We start from the raw sequence: 23,541 nt of genomic DNA, 5'->3' as shown, positions 1-23,541 counted from the left end.
ATGATATGCTGTGTATAAGTGGTCAGCCCCCATGTATATAATAATATGCTGTGTATAAGTGGTCAGCCCCCATGTATATAATGATATGCTGTGTATAAGTGGTCAGCCCCCATGTATATAATAATATGCTGTGTATAAGTGGTCACCCCCCATGTATATAATAATATGCTGTGTATAAGTGGTCAGCCCCCATGTATATAATAATATGCTGTGTATAAGTGGTCAGCCCCCATGTATATAATAATATGCTGTGTATAAGTGGTCAGCCCCCATGTATATAATAATATGCTATGTATAAGTGGTCAGCCCCCATGATGACTGGCACTATGATCTCCTGTATGAGCAGCAGGGGGATAATAACACTATCCTACCCTCCAACATGACCGGTTCCATCAGGTACAAAGCTCTGCTCCGGGGCTCCCCCCTAATGTATGAATGCAGACACCTGTGTAGCACTAGGTAACGGATGAGAAAGGTGTGTAGCACTAGGTAACGGATGAGACAGGTGTGTAGCGCTAGGTAAAGGATGAGACACCTGTGTAGCACTAGGTAACGGATGAGACAGGTGTGTGTAGCGCTAGGTAAAGGATGAGACAGGTGTGTAGCACTAGGTAACGGATGAGACAGGTGTGTGTAGCGCTAGGTAAAGGATGAGACAGGTGTGTAGCACTAGGTAACGGATGAGACAGGCGTGTGTAGCGCTAGGTAAAGGATGAGACACCTGTGTAGCACTAGGTAACGGATGAGACAGGCGTGTGTAGCACTAGGTAAAGGATGAGACAGGTGTGTAGCACTAGGTAACGGATGAGACAGGCGTGTGTAGCACTAGGTAACGGATGAGACAGGTGTGTAGCACTAGGTAACGGATGAGACAGGTGTGTGTAGCGCTAGGTAAAGGATGAGACAGGTGTGTAGCACTAGGTAACGGATGAGACAGGCGTGTGTAGTGCTAGGTAAAGGATGAGACACCTGTGTAGCACTAGGTAATGGATGAGACAGGCGTGTGTAGCACTAGGTAAAGGATGAGACAGGTGTGTAGCACTAGGTAACGGATGAGACAGGCGTGTGTAGTGCTAGGTAAAGGATGAGACAGGTGTGTAGCGCTAGGTAACGGATGAGACAGGTGTGTGTAGCGCTAGGTAAAGGATGAGACAGGTGTGTAGCGCTAGGTAACGGATGAGACAGGTGTGTGTAGCGCTAGGTAACGGATGAGACAGGTGTGTAGCGCTAGGTAACGGATGAGACAGGTGTGTGTAGCGCTAGGTAACGGATGAGACAGGTGTGTAGCGCTTGGTAACGGATGAGACAGGCGTGTGTAGCGCTAGGTAAAGGATGAGACAGGCGTGTAGCGCTAGGTAACGGATGAGACAGGCGTGTAGCGCTAGGTAAAGGATGAGACAGGCGTGTAGCGCTAGGTAACGGATGAGACAGGCGTGTAGCGCTAGGTAACGGATGTGACAGGTAACGGATGTGACAGGCGTGTAGCGCCAGGTAACGGATGAGACAGGCGTGTAGCGCCAGGTAACGGATGAGACAGGCGTGTAGCACTAGGTAACGGATGAGACAGGCGTGTAGCGCTAGGTAACGGATGAGACAGGCGTGTAGCGCTAGGTAACGGATGAGACAGGCGTGTAGCGCTAGGTAACGGATGAGACAGGCGTGTAGCGCTAGGTAAAGGATGAGACAGGCGTGTAGCGCTAGGTAACGGATGAGACAGGCGTGTAGCGCTAGGTAACGGATGAGACAGGCGTGTAGCGCTAGGTAAAGGATGAGACAGGCGTGTAGCGCTAGGTAAAGGATGAGACAGGCGTGTAGCGCTAGGTAACGGATGAGACAGGCGTGTAGCGCTAGGTAACGGATGAGACAGGCGTGTAGCGCTAGGTATCGGATGAGACAGGCGTGTAGCGCTAGGTAAAGGATGAGACAGGCGTGTAGCGCTAGGTAACGGATGAGACAGGCGTGTAGCGCTAGGTAACGGATGAGACAGGCGTGTAGCGCTAGGTAACGGATGAGACAGGCGTGTAGCGCTAGGTAACGGATGAGACAGGTGTGTGTAGCATGAGACAGGCGTGTAGCGCTAGGTAAAGGATGAGACAGGCGTGTAGCGCTAGGTAACGGATGAGACAGGCGTGTAGCGCTAGGTAACGGATGAGACAGGTGTGTGTAGCGCTAGGTGTAGCGCTAGGTAACGGATGAGACAGGCGTGTAGCGCTAGGTAACGGATGAGACAGGCGTGTAGCGCTAGGTAACGGATGAGACAGGCGTGTAGCGCTAGGTAACGGATGAGACAGGCGTGTAGCGCTAGGTAAAGGATGAGACAGGCGTGTAGCGCTAGGTAAAGGATGAGACAGGCGTGTAGCGCTAGGTAACGGAAGAGACAGGCGTGTAGCGCTAGGTAACGGATGAGACAGGCGTGTAGCGCTAGGTAAAGGATGAGACAGGCGTGTAGCGCTAGCTAAAGGATGAGACAGGCGTGTAGCGCTAGGTAACGGATGAGACAGGCGTGTAGCGCTAGGTAACGGATGAGACAGGCGTGTAGCGCTAGGTAAAGGATGAGACAGGCGTGTAGCGCTAGGTAAAGGATGAGACAGGCGTGTAGCGCTAGGTAACGGATGAGACAGGCGTGTAGCGCTAGGTAAAGGATGAGACAGGCGTGTAGCGCTAGGTAACGGATGAGACAGGCGTGTAGCGCTAGGTAACGGATGAGACAGGCGTGTAGCGCTAGGTAACGGATGAGACAGGCGTGTAGCGCTAGGTAACGGATGAGACAGGCGTGTAGCGCTAGGTAACGGATGAGACAGGCGTGTAGCGCTAGGTAACGGATGAGACAGGCGTGTAGCGCTAGGTAACGGATGAGACAGGCGTGTAGCGCTAGGTAAAGGATGAGACAGGCGTGTAGCGCTAGGTAAAGGATGAGACAGGCGTGTAGCGCTAGGTAACGGATGAGACAGGCGTGTAGCGCTAGGTAACGGATGAGACAGGCGTGTAGCGCTAGGTAACGGATGAGACAGGCGTGTAGCGCTAGGTAACGGATGAGACAGGCGTGTAGCGCTAGGTAACGGATGAGACAGGCGTGTAGCGCTAGGTAACGGATGAGACAGGCGTGTAGCGCTAGGTAACGGATGAGACAGGCGTGTAGCGCTAGGTAACGGATGAGACAGGCGTGTAGCGCTAGGTAACGGATGAGACAGGCGTGTAGCGCTAGGTAATGGATGAGACAGGTGCGTGTAGCGCTAGGTAATGGATGAGACAGGCGTGTAGCGCTAGGAAACGGATGAGACAGGTGTGTGTAGCATGAGACAGGCGTGTAGCGCTAGGTAAAGGATGAGACAGGCGTGTAGCGCTAGGTAACGGATGAGACAGGCGTGTAGCGCTAGGTAACGGATGAGACAGGTGTGTGTAGCGCTAGGTGTAGCGCTAGGTAACGGATGAGACAGGCGTGTAGCGCTAGGTAACGGATGAGACAGGCGTGTAGCGCTAGGTAACGGATGAGACAGGCGTGTAGCGCTAGGTAAAGGATGAGACAGGCGTGTAGCGCTAGGTAAAGGATGAGACAGGCGTGTAGCGCTAGGTAACGGATGAGACAGGCGTGTAGCGCTAGGTAACGGATGAGACAGGCGTGTAGCGCTAGGTAAAGGATGAGACAGGCGTGTAGCGCTAGGTAAAGGATGAGACAGGCGTGTAGCGCTAGGTAACGGATGAGACAGGCGTGTAGCGCTAGGTAACGGATGAGACAGGCGTGTAGCGCTAGGTAAAGGATGAGACAGGCGTGTAGTGCTAGGTAACGGATGAGACAGGCGTGTAGCGCTAGGTAACGGATGAGACAGGCGTGTAGCGCTAGGTAACGGATGAGACAGGCGTGTAGCGCTAGGTAAAGGATGAGACAGGCGTGTAGCGCTAGGTAACGGATGAGACAGGCGTGTAGCGCTAGGTAACGGATGAGACAGGCGTGTAGCGCTAGGTAACGGATGAGACAGGCGTGTAGCGCTAGGTAACGGATGAGACAGGTGCGTGTAGCGCTAGGTAACGGATGAGACAGGCGTGTAGCGCTAGGTAACGGATGAGACAGATGTCGGTAGCATGAGACAGGCGTGTAGCGCTAGGTAAAGGATGAGACAGGCGTGTAGCGCTAGGTAACGGATGAGACAGGCGTGTAGCGCTAGGTAACGGATGAGACAGGCGTGTAGCGCTAGGTAAAGGATGAGACAGGCGTGTAGCGCTAGGTAAAGGATGAGACAGACGTGTAGCGCTAGGTAAAGGATGAGACAGGCGTGTAGCGCTAGGTAACGGATGAGACAGGCGTGTAGCGCTAGGTAACGGATGAGACAGGCGTGTAGCGCTAGGTAAAGGATGAGACAGGCGTGTAGCGCTAGGTAACGGAAGAGACAGGCGTGTAGCGCTAGGTAACGGATGAGACAGGCGTGTAGCGCTAGGTAAAGGATGAGACAGGCGTGTAGCGCTAGCTAAAGGATGAGACAGGCGTGTAGCGCTAGGTAACGGATGAGACAGGCGTGTAGCGCTAGGTAACGGATGAGACAGGCGTGTAGCGCTAGGTAAAGGATGAGACAGGCGTGTAGCGCTAGGTAAAGGATGAGACAGGCGTGTAGCGCTAGGTAACGGATGAGACAGGCGTGTAGCGCTAGGTAAAGGATGAGACAGGCGTGTAGCGCTAGGTAACGGATGAGACAGGCGTGTAGCGCTAGGTAACGGATGAGACAGGCGTGTAGCGCTAGGTAACGGATGAGACAGGCGTGTAGCGCTAGGTAACGGATGAGACAGGCGTGTAGCGCTAGGTAACGGATGAGACAGGCGTGTAGCGCTAGGTAACGGATGAGACAGGCGTGTAGCGCTAGGTAAAGGATGAGACAGGCGTGTAGCGCTAGGTAAAGGATGAGACAGGCGTGTAGCGCTAGGTAACGGATGAGACAGGCGTGTAGCGCTAGGTAACGGATGAGACAGGCGTGTAGCGCTAGGTAACGGATGAGACAGGCGTGTATCGCTAGGTAACGGATGAGACAGGCGTGTAGCGCTAGGTAACGGATGAGACAGGCGTGTAGCGCTAGGTAACGGATGAGACAGGCGTGTAGCGCTAGGTAAAGGATGAGACAGGCGTGTAGCGCTAGGTAACGGATGAGACAGGCGTGTAGCGCTAGGTAACGGATGAGACAGGCGTGTAGCGCTAGGTAACGGATGAGACAGGCGTGTAGCGCTAGGTAATGGATGAGACAGGTGCGTGTAGCGCTAGGTAATGGATGAGACAGGCGTGTAGCGCTAGGAAACGGATGAGACAGGTGTGTGTAGCATGAGACAGGCGTGTAGCGCTAGGTAAAGGATGAGACAGGCGTGTAGCGCTAGGTAACGGATGAGACAGGCGTGTAGCGCTAGGTAACGGATGAGACAGGTGTGTGTAGCGCTAGGTGTAGCGCTAGGTAACGGATGAGACAGGCGTGTAGCGCTAGGTAACGGATGAGACAGGCGTGTAGCGCTAGGTAACGGATGAGACAGGCGTGTAGCGCTAGGTAAAGGATGAGACAGGCGTGTAGCGCTAGGTAAAGGATGAGACAGGCGTGTAGCGCTAGGTAACGGATGAGACAGGCGTGTAGCGCTAGGTAACGGATGAGACAGGCGTGTAGCGCTAGGTAAAGGATGAGACAGGCGTGTAGCGCTAGGTAAAGGATGAGACAGGCGTGTAGCGCTAGGTAACGGATGAGACAGGCGTGTAGCGCTAGGTAACGGATGAGACAGGCGTGTAGCGCTAGGTAAAGGATGAGACAGGCGTGTAGCGCTAGGTAACGGATGAGACAGGCGTGTAGCGCTAGGTAACGGATGAGACAGGCGTGTAGCGCTAGGTAACGGATGAGACAGGCGTGTAGCGCTAGGTAAAGGATGAGACAGGCGTGTAGCGCTAGGTAACGGATGAGACAGGCGTGTAGCGCTAGGTAACGGATGAGACAGGCGTGTAGCGCTAGGTAACGGATGAGACAGGCGTGTAGCGCTAGGTAACAGATGAGACAGGTGCGTGTAGCGCTAGGTAACGGATGAGACAGGCGTGTAGCGCTAGGTAACGGATGAGACAGATGTCGGTAGCATGAGACAGGCGTGTAGCGCTAGGTAAAGGATGCGACAGGCGTGTAGCGCTAGGTAACGGATGCGACAGGCGTGTAGCGCTAGGTAACGGATGAGACAGGCGTGTAGCGCTAGGTAACGGATGAGACAGGCGTGTAGCGCTAGGTAAAGGATGAGACAGACGTGTAGCGCTAGGTAAAGGATGAGACAGGCGTGTAGCGCTAGGTAACGGATGAGACAGGCGTGTAGCGCTAGGTAACGGATGAGACAGGCGTGTAGCGCTAGGTAAAGGATGAGACAGGCGTGTAGCGCTAGGTAAAGGATGAGACAGGCGTGTAGCGCTAGGTAACGGATGAGACAGGCGTGTAGCGCTAGGTAACGGATGAGACAGGCGTGTAGCGCTAGGTAAAGGATGAGACAGGCGTGTAGCGCTAGGTAAAGGATGAGACAGGCGTGTAGCGCTAGGTAACGGATGAGACAGGCGTGTAGCGCTAGGTAAAGGATGAGACAGGCGTGTAGCGCTAGGTAACGGATGAGACAGGCGTGTAGCGCTAGGTAACGGATGAGACAGGCGTGTAGCGCTAGGTAACGGATGAGACAGGCGTGTAGCGCTAGGTAACGGATGAGACAGGCGTGTAGCGCTAGGTAAAGGATGAGACAGGCGTGTAGCGCTAGGTAAAGGATGAGACAGGCGTGTAGCGCTAGGTAACGGATGAGACAGGCGTGTAGCGCTAGGTAACGGATGAGACAGGCGTGTAGCGCTAGGTAACGGATGAGACAGGCGTGTAGCGTTAGGTAAAGGATGAGACAGGCGTGTAGCGCTAGGTAACGGATGAGACAGGCGTGTAGCGCTAGGTAACGGATGAGACAGGCGTGTAGCGCTAGGTAACGGATGAGACAGGCGTGTAGCGCTAGGTAAAGGATGAGACAGGCGTGTAGCGCTAGATAACGGATGAGACAGGCGTGTAGCGCTAGGTAACGGATGAGACAGGCGTGTAGCGCTAGGTAACGGATGAGACAGGCGTTTAGCGCTAGGTAACGGATGAGACAGGCGTGTAGCGCTAGGTAACGGATGAGACAGGTGCGTGTAGCACTAGGTAACGGATGAGACAGGCGTGAAGCGCTAGGTAACGGATGAGAGAGGTGTGTGTAGCATGAGACAGGCGTGTAGCGCTAGGTAACGGATGAGACAGGCGTGTAGCGCTGGGTAACGGATGAGACAGGCGTGTAGCGCTGGGTAACGGATGAGACAGGCGTGTAGCGCTGGGTAACGGATGAGACAGGCGTGTAGCGCTGGGTAACGGATGAGACAGGCGTGTAGCGCTGGGTAACGGATGAGACAGGCGTGTAGCGCTGGGTAACGGATGAGACAGGCGTGTAGCGCTGGGTAACGGATGAGACAGGCGTGTAGCGCTGGGTAACGGATGAGACAGGCGTGTAGCGCTGGGTAACGGATGAGACAGGCGTGTAGCGCTGGGTAACGGATGAGACAGGCGTGTTGCGCTGGGTAACGGATGAGACAGGCGTGTTGCGCTGGGTAACGGATGAGACAGGCGTGTAGCGCTGGGTAACGGATGAGACAGGCGTGTAGCGCTGGGTAACGGATGAGACAGGCGTGTAGCGCTGGGTAACGGATGAGACAGGCGTGTAGCGCTGGGTAACGGATGAGACAGGCGTGTAGCGCTGGGTAACGGATGAGACAGGCGTGTAGCGCTGGGTAACGGATGAGACAGGCGTGTAGCGCTGGGTAACGGATGAGACAGGCGTGTAGCGCTGGGTAACGGATGAGACAGGCGTGTAGCGCTGGGTAACGGATGAGACAGGCGTGTAGCGCTGGGTAACGGATGAGACAGGCGTGTAGCGCTGGGTAACGGATGAGACAGGCGTGTAGCGCTGGGTAACGGATGAGACAGGCGTGTAGCGCTGGGTAACGGATGAGACAGGCGTGTAGCGCTGGGTAACGGATGATACAGGCGTGTAGCGCTGGGTAAAGGATGAGACAGGCGTGTAGCGCTGGGTAACGGATGAGACAGGCGTGTAGCGCTGGGTAACGGATGAGACAGGCGTGTAGCGCTGGGTAACGGATGAGACAGGCGTGTAGCGCTGGGTAACGGATGAGACAGGCGTGTAGCGCTGGGTAACGGATGAGACAGGCGTGTAGCGCTGGGTAACGGATGAGACAGGCGTGTAGCGCTGGGTAACGGATGAGACAGGCGTGTAGCGCTGGGTAACGGATGAGACAGGCGTGTAGCGCTGGGTAACGGATGAGACAGGCGTGTAGCGCTGGGTAACGGATGAGACAGGCGTGTAGCGCTGGGTAACGGATGAGACAGGCGTGTAGCGCTGGGTAACGGATGAGACAGGCGTGTAGCGCTGGGTAACGGATGAGACAGGCGTGTAGCGCTGGGTAACGGATGAGACAGGCGTGTAGCGCTGGGTAACGGATGAGACAGGCGTGTAGCGCTGGGTAAAGGATGAGACAGGCGTGTAGCGCTGGGCAACGGATGAGACAGGCGTGTAGCGCTAGGCAACGGATGAGACAGGCGTGTAGCGCTAGGCAACGGATGAGACAGGCGTGTAGCGCTAGGTAACGGATGAGACAGGCGTGTAGCGCTAGGTAACGGATGAGACAGGCGTGTAGCGCTAGGTAAAGGATGAGACAGGCGTGTAGCGCTAGGCAACGGATGAGACAGGCGTGTAGCGCTAGACAACGGATGAGACAGGCGTGTAGCGCTAGGTAAAGGATGAGACAGGCGTGTAGCGCTAGGCAACGGATGAGACAGGCGTGTAGCGCTAGGTAACGGATGAGACAGGCGTGTAGCGCTAGGTAACGGATGAGACAGGCGTGTAGCGCTAGGTAAAGGATGAGACAGGCGTGTAGCGCTAGGCAACGGATGAGACAGGCGTGTAGCGCTAGGTAATGGATGAGACAGGCGTGTAGCGCTAGGCAACGGATGAGACAGGTGCGTGTAGCGCTAGGTAACGGATGAGACAAGCGTGTAGCGCTAGGTAACGGATGAGACAGATGTCAGTAGCATGAGACAGGCGTGTAGCGCTAGGTAAAGGATGAGACAGGCGTGTAGCGCTAGGTAACGGATGAGACAGGCGTGTAGCGCTAGGTAACGGATGAGACAGGCGTGTAGCGCTAGGTAACGGATGAGACAGGCGTGTAGCGCTAGGTAACGGATGAGACAGGCGTGTAGCGCTAGGTAAAGGATGAGACAGGCGTGTAGCGCTAGGCAACGGATGAGACAGGCGTGTAGCGCTAGGTAACGGATGAGACAGGCGTGTAGCGCTAGGCAACGGATGAGACAGGTGCGTGTAGCGCTAGGTAACGGATGAGACAAGCGTGTAGCGCTAGGTAACGGATGAGACAGATGTCGGTAGCATGAGACAGGCGTGTAGCGCTAGGTAAAGGATGAGACAGGCGTGTAGCGCTAGGTAACGGATGAGACAGGCGTGTAGCGCTAGGTAACGGATGAGACAGGCGTGTAGCGCTAGGTAACGGATGAGACAGGCGTGTAGCGCTAGGTAAAGGATGAGACAGACGTGTAGCGCTAGGTAAAGGATGAGACAGGCGTGTAGCGCTAGGTAACGGATGAGACAGGCGTGTAGCGCTAGGTAACGGATGAGACAGGCGTGTAGCGCTAGGTAACGGATGAGACAGGCGTGTAGCGCTGGGTAACGGATGAGACAGGCGTGTAGCGCTGGGTAACGGATGAGACAGGCGTGTAGCGCTGGGTAACGGATGAGACAGGCGTGTAGCGCTGGGTAAAGGATGAGACAGGCGTGTAGCGCTGGGTAACGGATGAGACAGGCGTGTAGCGCTGGGTAACGGATGAGACAGGCGTGTAGCGCTGGGTAACGGATGAGACAGGCGTGTAGCGCTGGGTAAAGGATGAGACAGGCGTGTAGCGCTGGGTAACGGATGAGACAGGCGTGTAGCGCTGGGTAACGGATGAGACAGGCGTGTAGCGCTGGGTAACGGATGAGACAGGCGTGTAGCGCTGGGTAAAGGATGAGACAGGCGTGTAGCGCTGGGTAACGGATGAGACAGGCGTGTAGCGCTGGGTAACGGATGAGACAGGCGTGTAGCGCTGGGTAACGGATGAGACAGGCGTGTAGCGCTGGGTAACGGATGAGACAGGCGTGTAGCGCTGGGTAACGGATGAGACAGGCGTGTAGCGCTGGGTAACGGATGAGACAGGCGTGTAGCGCTGGGTAACGGATGAGACAGGCGTGTAGCGCTGGGTAACGGATGAGACAGGCGTGTAGCGCTGGGTAACGGATGAGACAGGCGTGTAGCGCTGGGTAACGGATGAGACAGGCGTGTAGCGCTGGGTAACGGATGAGACAGGCGTGTAGCGCTGGGTAACGGATGAGACAGGCGTGTAGCGCTGGGTAACGGATGAGACAGGCGTGTAGCGCTGGGTAAAGGATGAGACAGGCGTGTAGCGCTGGGTAACGGATGAGACAGGCGTGTAGCGCTGGGTAACGGATGAGACAGGCGTGTAGCGCTGGGTAACGGGTGAGACAGGCGTGTAGCGCTAGGTAACGGGTGAGACAGGCGTGTAGCGCTAGGTAACGGATGAGACAGGCGTGTAGCGCTAGGTAACGGATGAGACAGGTGCGTGTAGCGCTAGGTAACGGATGAGACAGGCGTGTAGCGCTAGGTAACGGATGAGACAGATGTCGGTAGCATGAGACAGGCGTGTAGCGCTAGGTAAAGGATGAGACAGGCGTGTAGCGCTAGGTAACGGATGAGACAGGCGTGTAGCGCTAGGTAACGGATGAGACAGGCGTGTAGCGCTAGGTAACGGATGAGACAGGCGTGTAGCGCTAGGTAAAGGATGAGACAGACGTGTAGCGCTAGGTAACGGATGAGACAGGCGTGTAGCGCTAGGTAACGGATGAGACAGCCGTGTAGCGCTAGGTAACGGATGAGACAGGCGTGTAGCGCTAGGTAACGGATGAGACAGGCGTGTAGCGCTGGGTAACGGATGAGACAGGCGTGTAGCGCTGGGTAACGGATGAGACAGGCGTGTAGCGCTGGGTAACGGATGAGACAGGCGTGTAGCGCTGGGTAACGGATGAGACAGGCGTGTAGCGCTGGGTAACGGATGAGACAGGCGTGTAGCGCTGGGTAACGGATGAGACAGGCGTGTAGCGCTGGGTAAAGGATGAGACAGGCGTGTAGCGCTGGGTAACGGATGAGACAGGCGTGTAGCGCTGGGTAACGGATGAGACAGGCGTGTAGCGCTGGGTAACGGATGAGACAGGCGTGTAGCGCTGGGTAACGGATGAGACAGGCGTGTAGCGCTGGGTAACGGATGAGACAGGCGTGTAGCGCTGGGTAACGGATGAGACAGGCGTGTAGCGCTGGGTAACGGATGAGACAGGCGTGTAGCGCTGGGTAACGGATGAGACAGGCGTGTAGCGCTGGGTAAAGGATGAGACAGGCGTGTAGCGCTGGGTAAAGGATGAGACAGGCGTGTAGCGCTGGGTAACGGATGAGACAGGCGTGTAGCGCTGGGTAACGGATGAGACAGGCGTGTAGCGCTGGGTAACGGATGAGACAGGCGTGTAGCGCTGGGTAACGGATGAGACAGGCGTGTAGCGCTGGGTAACGGATGAGACAGGCGTGTAGCGCTGGGTAACGGATGAGACAGGCGTGTAGCGCTAGGTAACGGATGAGACAGGCGTGTAGCGCTAGGTAACGGATGAGACAGGTGCGTGTAGCGCTAGGTAACGGATGAGACAGGCGTGTAGCGCTAGGTAACGGATGAGACAGATGTCGGTAGCATGAGACAGGCGTGTAGCGCTAGGTAAAGGATGAGACAGGCGTGTAGCGCTAGGTAACGGATGAGACAGGCGTGTAGCGCTAGGTAACGGATGAGACAGGCGTGTAGCGCTAGGTAACGGATGAGACAGGCGTGTAGCGCTAGGTAACGGATGAGACAGGCGTGTAGCGCTAGGTAAAGGATGAGACAGGCGTGTAGCGCTAGGTAACGGATGAGACAGGCGTGTAGCGCTAGGTAACGGATGAGACAGGCGTGTAGCGCTAGGTAACGGATGAGACAGGCGTGTAGCGCTAGGTAACGGATGAGACAGGCGTGTAGCGCTAGGTAACGGATGAGACAGGCGTGTAGCGCTGGGTAACGGATGAGACAGGCGTGTAGCGCTGGGTAACGGATGAGACAGGCGTGTAGCGCTGGGTAACGGATGAGACAGGCGTGTAGCGCTGGGTAACGGATGAGACAGGCGTGTAGCGCTGGGTAACGGATGAGACAGGCGTGTAGCGCTGGGTAACGGATGAGACAGGCGTGTAGCGCTGGGTAACGGATGAGACAGGCGTGTAGCGCTGGGTAACGGATGAGACAGGCGTGTAGCGCTGGGTAACGGATGAGACAGGCGTGTAGCGCTGGGTAACGGATGAGACAGGCGTGTAGCGCTGGGTAACGGATGAGACAGGCGTGTAGCGCTGGGTAACGGATGAGACAGGCGTGTAGCGCTGGGTAACGGATGAGACAGGCGTGTAGCGCTGGGTAACGGATGAGACAGGCGTGTAGCGCTGGGTAACGGATGAGACAGGCGTGTAGCGCTGGGTAACGGATGAGACAGGCGTGTAGCGCTGGGTAACGGATGAGACAGGCGTGTAGCGCTGGGTAACGGATGAGACAGGCGTGTAGCGCTGGGTAACGGATGAGACAGGCGTGTAGCGCTGGGTAACGGATGAGACAGGCGTGTAGCGCTGGGTAACGGATGAGACAGGCGTGTAGCGCTGGGTAACGGATGAGACAGGCGTGTAGCGCTGGGTAACGGATGAGACAGGCGTGTAGCGCTGGGTAACGGATGAGACAGGCGTGTAGCGCTGGGTAACGGATGAGACAGGCGTGTAGCGCTGGGTAACGGATGAGACAGGCGTGTAGCGCTGGGTAACGGATGAGACAGGCGTGTAGCGCTGGGTAAAGGATGAGACAGGCGTGTAGCGCTAGGCAACGGATGAGACAGGCGTGTAGCGCTAGGCAACGGATGAGACAGGCGTGTAGCGCTAGGCAACGGATGAGACAGGCGTGTAGCGCTAGGTAAAGGATGAGACAGGCGTGTAGCGCTAGGCAACGGATGAGACAGGCGTGTAGCGCTAGGTAACGGATGAGACAGGCGTGTAGCGCTAGGTAACGGATGAGACAGGCGTGTAGCGCTAGGTAAAGGATGAGACAGGCGTGTAGCGCTAGGCAACGGATGAGACAGGCGTGTAGCGCTAGGTAACGGATGAGACAGGCGTGTAGCGCTAGGCAACGGATGAGACAGGTGCGTGTAGCGCTAGGTAACGGATGAGACAAGCGTGTAGCGCTAGGTAACGGATGAGACAGATGTCGGTAGCATGAGACAGGCGTGTAGCGCTAGGTAAAGGATGAGACAGGCGTGTAGCGCTAGGTAACGGATGAGACAGGCGTGTAGCGCTAGGTAACGGATGAGACAGGCGTGTAGCGCTAGGTAACGGATGAGACAGGCGTGTAGCGCTAGGTAACGGATGAGACAGGCGTGTAGCGCTAGGTAAAGGATGAGACAGGCGTGTAGCGCTAGGCAACGGATGAGACAGGCGTGTAGCGCTAGGCAACGGATGAGACAGGCGTGTAGCGCTAGGCAACGGATGAGACAGGTGCGTGTAGCGCTAGGTAACGGATGAGACAAGCGTGTAGCGCTAGGTAACGGATGAGACAGATGTCGGTAGCATGAGACAGGCGTGTAGCGCTAGGTAAAGGATGAGACAGGCGTGTAGCGCTAGGTAACGGATGAGACAGGCGTGTAGCGCTAGGTAACGGATGAGACAGGCGTGTAGCGCTAGGTAACGGATGAGACAGGCGTGTAGCGCTAGGTAAAGGATGAGACAGGCGTGTAGCGCTAGGTAAAGGATGAGACAGGCGTGTAGCGCTAGGTAACGGATGAGACAGGCGTGTAGCGCTAGGTAACGGATGAGACAGGCGTGTAGCGCTAGGTAACGGATGAGACAGGCGTGTAGCGCTAGGTAACGGATGAGACAGGCGTGTAGCGCTAGGTAACGGATGAGACAGGCGTGTAGCGCTGGGTAACGGATGAGACAGGCGTGTAGCGCTGGGTAAAGGATGAGACAGGCGTGTAGCGCTGGGTAACGGATGAGACAGGCGTGTAGCGCTGGGTAACGGATGAGACAGGCGTGTAGCGCTGGGTAACGGATGAGACAGGCGTGTAGCGCTGGGTAACGGATGAGACAGGCGTGTAGCGCTGGGTAAAGGATGAGACAGGCGTGTAGCGCTGGGTAACGGATGAGACAGGCGTGTAGCGCTGGGTAACGGATGAGACAGGCGTGTAGCGCTGGGTAACGGATGAGACAGGCGTGTAGCGCTGGGTAAAGGATGAGACAGGCGTGTAGCGCTGGGTAACGGATGAGACAGGCGTGTAGCGCTGGGTAACGGATGAGACAGGCGTGTAGCGCTGGGTAACGGATGAGACAGGCGTGTAGCGCTGGGTAAAGGATGAGACAGGCGTGTAGCGCTGGGTAACGGATGAGACAGGCGTGTAGCGCTGGGTAACGGATGAGACAGGCGTGTAGCGCTGGGTAACGGATGAGACAGGCGTGTAGCGCTGGGTAACGGATGAGACAGGCGTGTAGCGCTGGGTAACGGATGAGACAGGCGTGTAGCGCTGGGTAACGGATGAGACAGGCGTGTAGCGCTGGGTAACGGATGAGACAGGCGTGTAGCGCTGGGTAACGGATGAGACAGGCGTGTAGCGCTGGGTAACGGATGAGACAGGCGTGTAGCGCTGGGTAACGGATGAGACAGGCGTGTAGCGCTGGGTAACGGATGAGACAGGCGTGTAGCGCTGGGTAAAGGATGAGACAGGCGTGTAGCGCTGGGTAACGGATGAGACAGGCGTGTAGCGCTGGGTAACGGATGAGACAGGCGTGTAGCGCTGGGTAACGGATGAGACAGGCGTGTAGCGCTGGGTAACGGATGAGACAGGCGTGTAGCGCTGGGTAACGGATGAGACAGGTGCGTGTAGCGCTGGGTAACGGATGAGACAGGCGTGTAGCGCTGGGTAACGGATGAGACAGGTGCGTGTAGCGCTAGGTAACGGATGAGACAGGCGTGTAGCGCTAGGTAACGGATGAGACAGATGTCGGTAGCATGAGACAGGCGTGTAGCGCTAGGTAAAGGATGAGACAGGCGTGTAGCGCTAGGTAACGGATGAGACAGGCGTGTAGCGCTAGTTAACGGATGAGACAGGCGTGTAGCGCTAGGTAACGGATGTAGCGCTGGGTAACGGATGAGACAGGCGTGTAGCGCTGGGTAACGGATGAGACAGGCGTGTAGCGCTGGGTAACGGATGAGACGGGCGTGTAGCGCTGGGTAACGGATGAGACGGGCGTGTAGCGCTGGGTAACGGATGAGACGGGCGTGTAGCGCTGGGTAACGGATGAGACGGGCGTGTAGCGCTGGGTAACGGATGAGACGGGCGTGTAGCGCTGGGTAACGGATGAGACGGGCGTGTAGCGCTGGGTAACGGATGAGACGGGCGTGTAGCGCTGGGTAACGGATGAGACGGGCGTGTAGCGCTGGGTAACGGATGAGACGGGCGTGTAGCGCTGGGTAACGGATGAGACGGGCGTGTAGCGCTGGGTAACGGATGAGACGGGCGTGTAGCGCTGGGTAACGGATGAGACGGGCGTGTAGCGCTGGGTAACGGATGAGACGGGCGTGTAGCGCTGGGTAACGGATGAGACGGGCGTGTAGCGCTGGGTAACGGATGAGACGGGCGTGTAGCGCTGGGTAACGGATGAGACGGGCGTGTAGCGCTGGGTAACGGATGAGACGGGCGTGTAGCGCTGGGTAACGGATGAGACGGGCGTGTAGCGCTGGGTAACGGATGAGACGGGCGTGTAGCGCTGGGTAACGGATGAGACGGGCGTGTAGCGCTGGGTAACGGATGAGACGGGCGTGTAGCGCTGGGTAACGGATGAGACGGGCGTGTAGCGCTGGGTAACGGATGAGACGGGCGTGTAGCGCTGGGTAACGGATGAGACGGGCGTGTAGCGCTGGGTAACGGATGAGACGGGCGTGTAGCGCTGGGTAACGGATGAGACGGGCGTGTAGCGCTGGGTAACGGATGAGACGGGCGTGTAGCGCTGGGTAACGGATGAGACGGGCGTGTAGCGCTGGGTAACGGATGAGACGGGCGTGTAGCGCTGGGTAACGGATGAGACGGGCGTGTAGCGCTGGGTAACGGATGAGACGGGCGTGTAGCGCTGGGTAACGGATGAGACGGGCGTGTAGCGCTGGGTAACGGATGAGACGGGCGTGTAGCGCTGGGTAACGGATGAGACGGGCGTGTAGCGCTGGGTAACGGATGAGACGGGCGTGTAGCGCTGGGTAACGGATGAGACGGGCGTGTAGCGCTGGGTAACGGATGAGACGGGCGTGTAGCGCTGGGTAACGGATGAGACGGGCGTGTAGCGCTGGGTAACGGATGAGACGGGCGTGTAGCGCTGGGTAACGGATGAGACGGGCGTGTAGCGCTGGGTAACGGATGAGACGGGCGTGTAGCGCTGGGTAACGGATGAGACGGGCGTGTAGCGCTGGGTAACGGATGAGACGGGCGTGTAGCGCTGGGTAACGGATGAGACGGGCGTGTAGCGCTGGGTAACGGATGAGACGGGCGTGTAGCGCTGGGTAACGGATGAGACGGGCGTGTAGCGCTGGGTAACGGATGAGACGGGCGTGTAGCGCTGGGTAACGGATGAGACGGGCGTGTAGCGCTGGGTAACGGATGAGACGGGCGTGTAGCGCTGGGTAACGGATGAGACGGGCGTGTAGCGCTGGGTAACGGATGAGACGGGCGTGTAGCGCTGGGTAACGGATGAGACGGGCGTGTAGCGCTGGGTAACGGATGAGACGGGCGTGTAGCGCTGGGTAACGGATGAGACGGGCGTGTAGCGCTGGGTAACGGATGAGACGGGCGTGTAGCGCTGGGTAACGGATGAGACGGGCGTGTAGCGCTGGGTAACGGATGAGACGGGCGTGTAGCGCTGGGTAACGGATGAGACGGGCGTGTAGCGCTGGGTAACGGATGAGACGGGCGTGTAGCGCTGGGTAACGGATGAGACGGGCGTGTAGCGCTGGGTAACGGATGAGACGGGCGTGTAGCGCTGGGTAACGGATGAGACGGGCGTGTAGCGCTGGGTAACGGATGAGACGGGCGTGTAGCGCTGGGTAACGGATGAGACGGGCGTGTAGCGCTGGGTAACGGATGAGACGGGCGTGTAGCGCTGGGTAACGGATGAGACGGGCGTGTAGCGCTGGGTAACGGATGAGACGGGCGTGTAGCGCTGGGTAACGGATGAGACGGGCGTGTAGCGCTGGGTAACGGATGAGACGGGCGTGTAGCGCTGGGTAACGGATGAGACGGGCGTGTAGCGCTGGGTAACGGATGAGACGGGCGTGTAGCGCTGGGTAACGGATGAGACGGGCGTGTAGCGCTGGGTAACGGATGAGACGGGCGTGTAGCGCTGGGTAACGGATGAGACGGGCGTGTAGCGCTGGGTAACGGATGAGACGGGCGTGTAGCGCTGGGTAACGGATGAGACGGGCGTGTAGCGCTGGGTAACGGATGAGACGGGCGTGTAGCGCTGGGTAACGGATGAGACGGGCGTGTAGCGCTGGGTAACGGATGAGACGGGCGTGTAGCGCTGGGTAACGGATGAGACGGGCGTGTAGCGCTGGGTAACGGATGAGACGGGCGTGTAGCGCTGGGTAACGGATGAGACGGGCGTGTAGCGCTGGGTAACGGATGAGACGGGCGTGTAGCGCTGGGTAACGGATGAGACGGGCGTGTAGCGCTGGGTAACGGATGAGACGGGCGTGTAGCGCTGGGTAACGGATGAGACGGGCGTGTAGCGCTGGGTAACGGATGAGACGGGCGTGTAGCGCTGGGTAACGGATGAGACGGGCGTGTAGCGCTGGGTAACGGATGAGACGGGCGTGTAGCGCTGGGTAACGGATGAGACGGGCGTGTAGCGCTGGGTAACGGATGAGACGGGCGTGTAGCGCTGGGTAACGGATGAGACGGGCGTGTAGCGCTGGGTAACGGATGAGACGGGCGTGTAGCGCTGGGTAACGGATGAGACGGGCGTGTAGCGCTGGGTAACGGATGAGACGGGCGTGTAGCGCTGGGTAACGGATGAGACGGGCGTGTAGCGCTGGGTAACGGATGAGACGGGCGTGTAGCGCTGGGTAACGGATGAGACGGGCGTGTAGCGCTGGGTAACGGATGAGACGGGCGTGTAGCGCTGGGTAACGGATGAGACGGGCGTGTAGCGCTGGGTAACGGATGAGACGGGCGTGTAGCGCTGGGTAACGGATGAGACGGGCGTGTAGCGCTGGGTAACGGATGAGACGGGCGTGTAGCGCTGGGTAACGGATGAGACGGGCGTGTAGCGCTGGGTAACGGATGAGACGGGCGTGTAGCGCTGGGTAACGGATGAGACGGGCGTGTAGCGCTGGGTAACGGATGAGACGGGCGTGTAGCGCTGGGTAACGGATGAGACGGGCGTGTAGCGCTGGGTAACGGATGAGACGGGCGTGTAGCGCTGGGTAACGGATGAGACGGGCGTGTAGCGCTGGGTAACGGATGAGACGGGCGTGTAGCGCTGGGTAACGGATGAGACGGGCGTGTAGCGCTGGGTAACGGATGAGACGGGCGTGTAGCGCTGGGTAACGGATGAGACGGGCGTGTAGCGCTGGGTAACGGATGAGACGGGCGTGTAGCGCTGGGTAACGGATGAGACGGGCGTGTAGCGCTGGGTAACGGATGAGACGGGCGTGTAGCGCTGGGTAACGGATGAGACGGGCGTGTAGCGCTGGGTAACGGATGAGACGGGCGTGTAGCGCTGGGTAACGGATGAGACGGGCGTGTAGCGCTGGGTAACGGATGAGACGGGCGTGTAGCGCTGGGTAACGGATGAGACGGGCGTGTAGCGCTGGGTAACGGATGAGACGGGCGTGTAGCGCTGGGTAACGGATGAGACGGGCGTGTAGCGCTGGGTAACGGATGAGACGGGCGTGTAGCGCTGGGTAACGGATGAGACGGGCGTGTAGCGCTGGGTAACGGATGAGACGGGCGTGTAGCGCTGGGTAACGGATGAGACGGGCGTGTAGCGCTGGGTAACGGATGAGACGGGCGTGTAGCGCTGGGTAACGGATGAGACGGGCGTGTAGCGCTGGGTAACGGATGAGACGGGCGTGTAGCGCTGGGTAACGGATGAGACGGGCGTGTAGCGCTGGGTAACGGATGAGACGGGCGTGTAGCGCTGGGTAACGGATGAGACGGGCGTGTAGCGCTGGGTAACGGATGAGACGGGCGTGTAGCGCTGGGTAACGGATGAGACGGGCGTGTAGCGCTGGGTAACGGATGAGACGGGCGTGTAGCGCTGGGTAACGGATGAGACGGGCGTGTAGCGCTGGGTAACGGATGAGACGGGCGTGTAGCGCTGGGTAACGGATGAGACGGGCGTGTAGCGCTGGGTAACGGATGAGACGGGCGTGTAGCGCTGGGTAACGGATGAGACGGGCGTGTAGCGCTGGGTAACGGATGAGACGGGCGTGTAGCGCTGGGTAACGGATGAGACGGGCGTGTAGCGCTGGGTAACGGATGAGACGGGCGTGTAGCGCTGGGTAACGGATGAGACGGGCGTGTAGCGCTGGGTAACGGATGAGACGGGCGTGTAGCGCTGGGTAACGGATGAGACGGGCGTGTAGCGCTGGGTAACGGATGAGACGGGCGTGTAGCGCTGGGTAACGGATGAGACGGGCGTGTAGCGCTGGGTAACGGATGAGACGGGCGTGTAGCGCTGGGTAACGGATGAGACGGGCGTGTAGCGCTGGGTAACGGATGAGACGGGCGTGTAGCGCTGGGTAACGGATGAGACGGGCGTGTAGCGCTGGGTAACGGATGAGACGGGCGTGTAGCGCTGGGTAACGGATGAGACGGGCGTGTAGCGCTGGGTAACGGATGAGACGGGCGTGTAGCGCTGGGTAACGGATGAGACGGGCGTGTAGCGCTGGGTAACGGATGAGACGGGCGTGTAGCGCTGGGTAACGGATGAGACGGGCGTGTAGCGCTGGGTAACGGATGAGACGGGCGTGTAGCGCTGGGTAACGGATGAGACGGGCGTGTAGCGCTGGGTAACGGATGAGACGGGCGTGTAGCGCTGGGTAACGGATGAGACGGGCGTGTAGCGCTGGGTAACGGATGAGACGGGCGTGTAGCGCTGGGTAACGGATGAGACGGGCGTGTAGCGCTGGGTAACGGATGAGACGGGCGTGTAGCGCTGGGTAACGGATGAGACGGGCGTGTAGCGCTGGGTAACGGATGAGACGGGCGTGTAGCGCTGGGTAACGGATGAGACGGGCGTGTAGCGCTGGGTAACGGATGAGACGGGCGTGTAGCGCTGGGTAACGGATGAGACGGGCGTGTAGCGCTGGGTAACGGATGAGACGGGCGTGTAGCGCTGGGTAACGGATGAGACGGGCGTGTAGCGCTGGGTAACGGATGAGACGGGCGTGTAGCGCTGGGTAACGGATGAGACGGGCGTGTAGCGCTGGGTAACGGATGAGACGGGCGTGTAGCGCTGGGTAACGGATGAGACGGGCGTGTAGCGCTGGGTAACGGATGAGACGGGCGTGTAGCGCTGGGTAACGGATGAGACGGGCGTGTAGCGCTGGGTAACGGATGAGACGGGCGTGTAGCGCTGGGTAACGGATGAGACGGGCGTGTAGCGCTGGGTAACGGATGAGACGGGCGTGTAGCGCTGGGTAACGGATGAGACGGGCGTGTAGCGCTGGGTAACGGATGAGACGGGCGTGTAGCGCTGGGTAACGGATGAGACGGGCGTGTAGCGCTGGGTAACGGATGAGACGGGCGTGTAGCGCTGGGTAACGGATGAGACGGGCGTGTAGCGCTGGGTAACGGATGAGACGGGCGTGTAGCGCTGGGTAACGGATGAGACGGGCGTGTAGCGCTGGGTAACGGATGAGACGGGCGTGTAGCGCTGGGTAACGGATGAGACGGGCGTGTAGCGCTGGGTAACGGATGAGACGGGCGTGTAGCGCTGGGTAACGGATGAGACGGGCGTGTAGCGCTGGGTAACGGATGAGACGGGCGTGTAGCGCTGGGTAACGGATGAGACGGGCGTGTAGCGCTGGGTAACGGATGAGACGGGCGTGTAGCGCTGGGTAACGGATGAGACGGGCGTGTAGCGCTGGGTAACGGATGAGACGGGCGTGTAGCGCTGGGTAACGGATGAGACGGGCGTGTAGCGCTGGGTAACGGATGAGACGGGCGTGTAGCGCTGGGTAACGGATGAGACGGGCGTGTAGCGCTGGGTAACGGATGAGACGGGCGTGTAGCGCTGGGTAACGGATGAGACGGGCGTGTAGCGCTGGGTAACGGATGAGACGGGCGTGTAGCGCTGGGTAACGGATGAGACGGGCGTGTAGCGCTGGGTAACGGATGAGACGGGCGTGTAGCGCTGGGTAACGGATGAGACGGGCGTGTAGCGCTGGGTAACGGATGAGACGGGCGTGTAGCGCTGGGTAACGGATGAGACGGGCGTGTAGCGCTGGGTAACGGATGAGACGGGCGTGTAGCGCTGGGGTGTTTCCCCACAGGTGGCTGCAGTCATAGATAAGAGGGAAGCCCAGGAGCAGACTATGTTGTACCTAAGGAACGGGTCATGCTGGAGGCTCTGCACTAACTATATGGGGAGAAGTTGGGCTGATATTAATGATAGCTAGCAGACAGTCACCAGGCATTGCCCCTAACTAAGATGGCGCCGCAGCCATCACAGGAAACACAGCGGCGCGCAGGCGCAGCCTAAGGAGAGCACGCCGTACAGCGCATGCGCGCTAGCTAGCCGACCCTGTGTACGGCGCATGCGAACGGCTTCCAGTCACTTTCTCCGGCGCATGCGTATAAGAGATCAGCTTTTGCCTAATGTTCTCTGCTTTGGAAGAGAAAACCCAGGAGAAGAAAATCTGCTGAGCTGGACAGGTAAGTTCTGTGCCCCCTCATTATACTGCCACCATAACTGTGCCCAACATCATACTGCCCCCCACCATGGTGCCCCTTCATTATACTGCCAACATCATACTGCCCCCCACCATGGTGCCCCTTCATTATACTGCCAACATCATACTGCCCCCCACCATGGTGCCCCTTCATTATACTGCCAACATCATACTGCCCCCCACCATGGTGCCCCATCATTATACTGCCAACATCATACTGCCCCCCACCATGGTGCCCCATCACAGTGCCCAACATCATGCTGCCCTCCATCACTGTACTGCCTCCCACCATGGTGCCCTTCATTATACTGCCCCCAGCATGGTGCCTTTCATTATAGTGCCCCCCAGCATGGTGCCCCTCATACTGTCCCCCAACATGGTGCCCCTCATTATACTGCCCCCAGCATGGTGCCCTTCATTATAGTGCCCCCCAACATGGTGCCCCTCATACTGCCCCCCAACATGGTGCCCCTCATTATACTGCCCCCAGCATGGTGCCCTTCATTATAGTGCCCCCCAACATGGTGCCCCTCATACTGCCCCCCAACATGGTACCCCTCATTATAGAGCCCCCATCATACTACCATCCATCATTATACTGCCCCTCATTATACTGCTCCCCAACATGGTGCCCCTCATTATAGTGCTCCCAACATGGTGCCCCTCATTATAGTGCTCCCCATTATCATACTGCCCCCCATCATACTACTACCTTCATCCTGCCCCCCAGTATACTGCCAACCCCATCATACTGTCCCCATCAAACTACTGCCATCATACTGCCCCCATCTTACTGCCCTCCATCATACAGCTCCCCATCAAACTACTCCCATCCTACTGCCCCTCATTATACTGCCCCATCAAACTACTCCCATCATACTGCCCCTTTATCATTCTGCCCCCCCATTATACTGCCCTCCATACTGTCCCCCAACAAACTACTGCCATCATACTGCCCCCTCATCATACTGCCCCCCATCATACTGCCCTCCAACAAACTACTGCCATCATACTGCCCCCTCATCATATTGCCCTCCCATCATACTGCCCTCCTTACTGCCCCCCAACAAACTACTGCCATCATACTGCCCCCTCATCATACTGCCTCATCTTACTCCCCCTCATCATACTGCCCCCTCATCATACTTCCCCCATCATACTGCCCCCTCATCATACTGCCCCCCATCAAACTACTCTCATCATACTGCCCCCCCATCATACTTACCCCAAACAAACTACTCCCATCATACTGCCCCCTCATCATACTGACCCCCATCAAAGTACTGCCATCATACTGCCCCCTCATCATGCTGCCTCATCTTACTGCCCCCTCATCATACTGCATCATCTTACTGCCCCCTCATCATAC

General features: G+C 57.9%; 1 protein-coding gene across 1 annotated transcript in view; it reads left to right on the top strand.

Annotated features, from left to right (window-relative positions):
* Positions 1-22,036: 22,036 nt before the first annotated feature.
* Positions 22,037-23,541, top strand: part of LOC148523428 (zinc finger protein 777-like) — a 90,622-nt gene continuing 89,117 nt past the window's right edge. Inside the window, exon 1 of the mRNA XM_088473307.1 lies at positions 22,037-22,155. The gene's annotated coding sequence lies outside the window, so the exon portion shown is untranslated. The remainder of the gene's footprint in view (positions 22,156-23,541) is intronic.

Source organism: Taudactylus pleione, unplaced genomic scaffold, assembly GCF_031769625.1.
Source record: "Taudactylus pleione unplaced genomic scaffold, aTauple2 ptg000134l, whole genome shotgun sequence".
NCBI lineage: Eukaryota > Metazoa > Chordata > Amphibia > Anura > Myobatrachidae > Taudactylus > Taudactylus pleione.
Note: the sequence above shows the minus strand (reverse complement) of the source record. Positions and strands in the feature narration are given on the sequence as shown.